The sequence below is a fragment of the Rhagoletis pomonella genome, unplaced genomic scaffold (genome assembly GCF_013731165.1).
Source record: "Rhagoletis pomonella isolate Grant_MI unplaced genomic scaffold, Rhpom_1.0 Rhpom_scaffold_00001, whole genome shotgun sequence".
Taxonomy (NCBI): Eukaryota; Metazoa; Arthropoda; class Insecta; order Diptera; family Tephritidae; genus Rhagoletis; species Rhagoletis pomonella.
The window spans coordinates 13,451,020-13,458,877 of NW_023458555.1; positions in this window are offsets into that span (position 1 = coordinate 13,451,020).

Genomic DNA, 7,858 nt, shown 5'->3' on the forward strand with positions numbered 1-7,858 from the left:
GGATATGAGGCGCCACGTATCTTAAATTCAAAATGGAATTTATATGAACCACCGCCATGCTAGCGATTGACAAAAGGAAAGCCAATCCGAGAAATCTATAACTTCTAATCTGAGGACTTTTACTCGCTATCTGATAGAACACTGCCAGTTCAGACACAATTTCGGTAAAATGGAACTTTCTGCAGGACGAAACGCTGGTATTGCCTCAAATAATAAAAATAGCTCGACGGAGTTGAATAAAATTTGGCTACAGACATGCTATAATCCGGATTAACATATAGTATATTCTAAGCAGAGAGTTGCCACCTTTTTCAAAAGTTGAAATCAAATTAAATTATTAGTAAAATAATATGCATCTCTAGCGAACGAGACTTAAAAACAGCTTCTTTGTACAGGGTTACCACCTGTTTGCAAGTAAAATTTATTAAAATAATAGTTTAAATGAAAAAGTATACACTACAGATTTAAAAAAAACCCTTTTTTTTAATTCTTATAAATGGTTGCCACCTGTTTACAAGAGCACTTCAATTTAAATAAATGTTTGCAATCGGAATATCTTTCGTCTTTGCATTTCCCAAATTTTAATCAATTTATTATATCAGAGCTATAACCTACAATGCATGTAAATAGGTTTTTACTTCAAGTAAAAAATGAAAAAGTATCAAAAAGCGACAGAAAATATTTCAGCATAAATTCAAATATTTAGAAACATATTTTCTCCACATACTGTAAGTGCATTAGGTAAGTATGTATGCATGTATGTATATCCATATTAAATATGCACAAACACTTAACGAAAATCTTGCAGTACAAAAGGCTAACAGACAAAGCCACCAATCCATGTCCGGTTAGCTAGCCCGCTAGCATAACAAAATGACTTTCGAGCTTCGCCAAACGCTGAATGTGAGAATCTTCGACTTTTGTCTATAAATTGTTGTTGCTTTTGGTTTGCATTTATTTTTGGTGGCCTTTTCTACAGTCACTGTTGTTCATATTAAAGTTGAACAGTTAAATTTTTTCCTTTGACTTACCTTATCTCCTTGCTTTGTATTCTGAATAAATAGAATGAAACAAAAAAAAAAAAGCTCCCATGCCCATAAAGCAACTTCTTCAAATCCCGTTATGAGCTAGCTAGCTACCTTTCAGACAAAGCAATGAATAAACAAATTACAACAACAAACACTGTGCAATTAAGAAAAAAAAAGAAAAATAAAAAAGCAGTTAAAATACAGCTTAACAGGCGCAACTTGGATAGCAAACATAAAGAAACTTGCCAGCCAACAAACCGAAAGTGTAAAAAGGCGATTCGGATGGGCCAACCAACAATGAATGAGAATGACTTAGAATAACTACGAACAACAACAACAACAACAACAATAAAAGTTACACAAGTCTGACATTTTTTATTAGACGCAACCAGCTACTTAATGCCAACAAATGTATATACAGTTGTAGATATGTACCTGGCTATGTATGTATGTATGTATGTTTAAATGAATATGTATGCACTGGGAGCTCCTCTGCGCATACTTGTTGTACTCGTACGCGCTCTGCGCCTGGCTCAAGCAACAAGCGGGCTTGTTTCCTCGTCTTGAAAGTGTACACTTGCGCTTTGTGGAAAGGCAGAAGGCAAAAGCTTAAGCAATAAAAAACAAAAAAAAATAAAATAAAAACAGTAAAAATGCATTTCATTTTCGATTTAATACTCGTACAATACAAATTAGGGACTACATGTACAACAACTGGTTATATGTATTTCAAAATGTGGACATTTTTCTAAGCGCTTGCGCACCATATGGTTGATGATGGAGCTCTAGTTTCTCCAGCGAAGGCGGTTGAAAAAGCGCAAGGTATTTTAGAAAATGAACCGTACAATAATGGGGCATTTATAAACTTTTTATAAAAATAAGATACTCATTTTAATTTCTTATTTGACGAAAATAGAATTGAGTTGTATCCAAAAGTTTTTACCACGATGGCAAATTTATTTTTCGACTAACATACATACTCATTTAATCTGCCAACATAACTAAATTGGGGGCAACTTAGGAAGTGGTCAAAATTGCCTATACGTCAGTGGGAACTTTAATATGTTTTAATGGCATTTGATGTAGTTTTTCCCCCCCGATATCAAATATGGCCACAATTTTCTTAAACCTTCCTGACTTTTAAGTTATTGAGGTTCTTCCCACGTAAGGCTACAATTTTCTAGGATTTTAGAAGTTAAATTTTAGCCCAGTAAATTTAGATCAAATCGGTACGTAGAAAAAAAATTGTAGTAGTGAAATATTTTTATAAATCTTTGTTCTCATTTAAATCTATGTCATGGCTCTCATGACCGTGCCATTTTAAATAATCCTTTGCATAAAGAATACCAATTAAGCGGGTGGTTTCCAGCTGATTACGAATTTTTGTTTTCTTCAGTTTTATTGGCGAGAATAACTCTCTCCGGATTTGTGCATTTATCCTCGCTATCGGAGGATGATTATGATAATTTTAAAAAGTTGATTTAAATTTAGAAACCAAAATTACTTACGATGCTGAGCTCTTAGCAGGCCTCGAATCGGCATTCGTGATCGCATGATTACTCGTTTCGAATCGAATCGAATGAAATGACAGCGATTTCTTCCCAATAAAATTTAAATTAACGAAACGCACTCGCCAACGAATGCCGTAATCTCAAAATCATATTTCGATTTGAGTTTTCTTCGATATCGAATGCCGTGATTCGGTTCCAGAATGCGACTAACCTACATAACTGGCTCAGCTGAAGGAAATCGCAGATATATATTAGCATTGGGAAACTGTAGAATTACAATTACAACCACAAATGCTATTTTGTTGACCATCGCTTTAAGCGTTTAAAATTTTCTATGAAAAAATAACTTTCCAATCAAGTCTTGGACACATATTAAGCCTTTCCCATGCGAACGTTTCAGCTTAGCAACCACTGTAGCCGCAGTAATAACCAAATCAAATTAAAGGAAATGTTTAACATCGAAAAGTGTGTATTCATATGTACAAACATACCTACATATACATACATATATATGTATGCTATGTGCATACGACTTAAGGGAATTTCCAAATTTCCTCAATTAATGCGATAAAACAGCGAAGCGAAGAAGCTCTTAACCCTAAACATAGATTAATTCCTTGCAGCCATAAAAACTTTCCCCACTCTACGCAATTAAATTGAAAATAAGCATTTATAATTGGAAGAAACTCGGTGGTTGGGCTGAATTAAATTGACTTTCGTAGTGCTGCGTGCACGCAAGACTCCCTGTAAATATATATGTAATACAAACATACATTAAAGTCATTGAACAACAACGAAAGAAGGAGGAGAAACAGATGAAATAAAAAATTTAAGAAAGCACGAAAAACGCACAAACTTTAGAACTAAAAGCAAAAACAACAAATCAGCACCACATAAATCCACATTTCAAACTTGGCACAAAAATTATGGAGCTTCAACAAACTTTAACAATTACACCAAAAAATTTAAAACTTTTTATTAAAAAACTTTAGGAAAATTTTAGGTATGCAGTTTTATATTTAGCTCGCTGTTTCGTAATAATTTTTTTCGGCTGACTGTGTCGAGCATTTTCTCCCATATAAAGTATGCTCGACAATTACTTTTATATGGAAGAAAATACCTAGCACCGTCAGCAAAACAAAAATAAAAAATATTAAAAAATCAAGGTGATTTTCTAGCATCTTGAGGTATGCAATTTAATGCACTAAAATTTAATGGGCTATAAAACTGCAAACCTAAAATTTTTCTATAAAATTTGTAATAAAAAGTTTTAAATTATTGGGTGTAATTGTCAAAGTTTGTTGAATTTTTACAATTTTTGTGCCAAGTTTGAAGTTGACTTTTATTAACAAAATTATAAACATTAAATAAACCAAAGAAACATATGCAAAACTGTTCAATATGTCACTTAACTTAATCAGCTGACCACAAGTGTACATTGATACAAACTGTATGCAATTACAAGAAACAAAGCAAACAAACAAAAGTAAAGAGAGGCAGCAGCAACAAGAATATAAAATATAGCGACAGCAAATACAAATGACAAAAACAACGGCGGACGAACGATGAAAATACCTACATACATATGTATGTTTGTTAATTGTAGTTGTGTTGACCTAAATTCAGTGCAACGGCAATGACAACAACAACTTCGATATGCAAGCAATCAAGCAACACGCCGCGCTGCAACCCGACCGTTAACCTACACCACCTCAACTCAACTCAGCCCAGCCCAGCGCCAGCCCCAGCCCAGTCAATGAGCCCCGCCACAACAACAAGACAGTCAGGCCGAACAGCGACGAGCCGCCAGCGCATGGCGATGCATAGCAAATTCGGGTTCTGTTGCACGTACACACCAAGCCGCCAAGTGCATTCCTTTACCAATGAACGGTTTTGTTGCGATTACCTTTTTGTCGTCGCTGCTGCCCACCTGTTGCCTGTTGCCTGTTGCCCACAATAGTCGGAGTCAGTTGGTGGCAGTGCGTTGTTTGAAGTGCAGCAACGCGCAATGCAAGGAAAACCTTAGATTTTATGTGCTTTATGCGTAGTACTTCCATATGAATGCAAGCACTTATGTATATATGTATGTACATTAGGGTGGTCCAAAAGAGTAAAGTCGAGAAAAAATATCCCCCTATTTTTTATTTTGAAACAAAAAAATATTTAGAGATCGCTCAAAGCGCTCAAAGTTTTCCATGTATTTTATATGCGGGAAAAACCACTTTTCGTAGAAATGGTATTGAGTTCTTGAAAATCAATATTTTTCGATCGGAAAACTCCGGTTCTCCTCAGGAGATTTCCAATAATAATACCCAATTGTTTATATGTTTATTTTGTTCTACGTACAATATAATGAGGTACACGGAAAATTCAAAATTTTAAACATATTTTTGGGGGTCGCTACTAGGGTTTGAAAAAATTAATTTTTGAAATCGTAAAAATTCTACCAAACTTTGACTTGAAATCTAATAAATTTTGTCTTAATATTGAAACTCGTTCATATGAATTGATAAACTCGCGGGGCCAAAGCCGAAATTTTGTCGAATTTCCGCGATTCAGAAACCATTAAATTTTTTAAAACCTCGACCTAAATATATATATTTTTTTTAATTTTGAAACTTTTGTCGATATTTTTATTTTGTACGTAGAACAAAACAAAGGGCGTCCCATTCAAAATGTATACGTTAACATTTTAAGGACCACCCTTAATACATATGAAGCGTCATTTTGAGCTTTTGAATTCTTCCTCCTCTGTTGTCAGTTTGGCGGATGCAAAGCGTTTCGAAATACAGATAAGTACATTTGTATGTACATAAGAGTCCAAAGCGAATAAAATTAACTCTTCTTTTCGGCAACGAGCAGTTTCGGCAGCATTTTACATGCGATTTTCCTTTAAATTGCCTACAGGAAAAAATCATGAACTACATACACATGCACATAGATAAGAAATTTGCTAAGAAGAGCGATCTTGCACTGAGATGTGTGCCGCATAAACAAATGTAGATTTTGGGAAGATATGGCAATCGAATCGATTGCTATTCGGCGATACCGTTGGATGAGAAAGTATGTTTTACCCGAGCGCACTTGTTCATTGCTTAGATAAAGCTAAGAAACCTGTTGAAAATTTTTGAAATCGAACAATAGCCACGCCCACCTCCCATATAACGGTTATTTACGGAAATACGAAGATCGGTAGACAACTAAAGAAGCTGCTTCATTTAAAATCGACATGCGCAATAATCGTTTAGCAATAAATGAGATTTTTGCAAAATTTTGGAAAATGGGCGTGGCACCACCCACTTACGCCTACATACATATGTTCAACTCTGTGACCGATTTATCAATTTCCATAAAACTCGGTACACTTATTTCCCCTTGGCGCAAAAAAATAGTGAAAATTTTTTAAATCAGACTAAAATTACGTCCACTTCCCATATAACGGTAAATTTCAGAGATACTAAAATTCCGATATTTCAATTACTAAGGACGCTAATTTATTCAAAGATATGAAGAAGTAAGATTATTATAGATTTTTCGAAAGTGGGCGTGTTTATATTTTCTTACTTGTTTTAGTTTAATTTTTAGATTTCATTGATTTGAAAAGAAAAATTTATTCTTTCTTAAATTTATTTAATTTTTATTGCAATTTTTGCTTATTTAATTTAGTTAGCTCTCATTGCTTTAAAAAGGAACATATTTCTTTTTTAAATTTTTAAATTTTACTTTTTTAAATATTATTTTATTTTTTACTTAGTTTTCAGGACATCTTTTTTTAATATTTTTTTTTCTATTCGTTTTCAGATGTTATTGCTTTGAAAAGATTCTTTTTTTAATTTTTAAAAACTTATTATATATATTTTTTTTCTCAGCCTCAGCAGCCAGCGCTAACTTACTCTTTAAATTTATAATTTAACTATAAGTTTAATAGATTAAATAAAAAATATTGTTTTGGAAAGAAACATTTATATTTTTTTAATTTCATTTAAGTTTTGAATCTTATTTTAGGTTTTTATTTTAATTTGTTACTTATTTAATTTATTTCTTTTCTAAGTTTTAGTTTTTATTGTTTTGAAATTAAAAATGTTTTACTCTTTGAAAGAGATAGTTTTTTAATTTTACTTAATTTATAGGAACCTATTTCTTTCTAATTAAGTTGTTTCTTTGAATTTACAGTTTTTATTGCGTTGAAAAGAAATTTTTTTTATTCAATTAGTTTTTTAATGTTATATTTTTTTATTTTTTCTTTTTTGAATGGTTTTGAAAAGGAAAATATTGTTTTAATTTTTAGATTTTATGGCTCGAAAACAAGTTTTATTTTTAATTTTAGTTAATATTTAGGAACTGACTTCTTTAATGAAATTGTTTTCTTTTTATTTTCACATAATTTTTTCATTTAATTTATTATTTAGAAAATTCTTTAGTTTATTTTTTATTTCATTTTTGAATCTTATTTTCTTTAGATTTTTAGATTATGTTGTCTTGAAAAGAAAAATGTATATTTTCTTAGTTTCATTTAATTTAATTTATGTTTTTGTTTTAAAAAGTTTTTTTATCTTAATGTTTTCTTATTTAATTTAATTTTTTTTGTTTAAGGTTTTATGATTGAAAATTTTATTTTAATTTTTAGATTCTATTGTTCAAAAAAGAAAAGTTTTTAATGTTATTTAATTTTTAGGAACATGTTTTTTCAATTAAATTTTTTTCAAGTTTCAGATTTTATTGCTTTAAAAAGATTTTTTTTTAATGAATTAATTTTTTTTTTTAAGTTTTTTTTCATTTCTATATTATATAAAAAGTTGTTGCGAATCTCTCTACAAATTATCATATGCAACTTAACATACGCGGTTTTGCATTGTGTTGATACGCGGTTTTGTACTTGACATATAGTATATATTTCTCCGCCACACCACGATCTTCTAGTACATACATATGTATGTATGTATGTAGGTTCAGAAGCAGGCACTAATGATAGCATTATTAAAATTCTAATCTGAACTGAAAACCATGTGAAACCAACAACTTTTGAAGGATCACTCAAACAAAAGATACTTCAAAAACAAAGTCAAGCGACTTTCAAGTGATAAATGTGACAAAGAAGCGAAGAAATGAGTAGATAAAACCCAAAACTACGAACACGTACAACATCACTTGGGTTTGCTGGCATCTGTTTGTAAGAATCAAGGAGTTATTGTTATTGTTGTGATTGCTTATAAGTTATTTGTTACTGTGATTACGAGTATTTATGTATTTTCGTTATCTTTTTTTTTGCTTTTTTGATTTGCATAGAAATACTTGTATCTTGGTTGGTGGTTTCTGTTT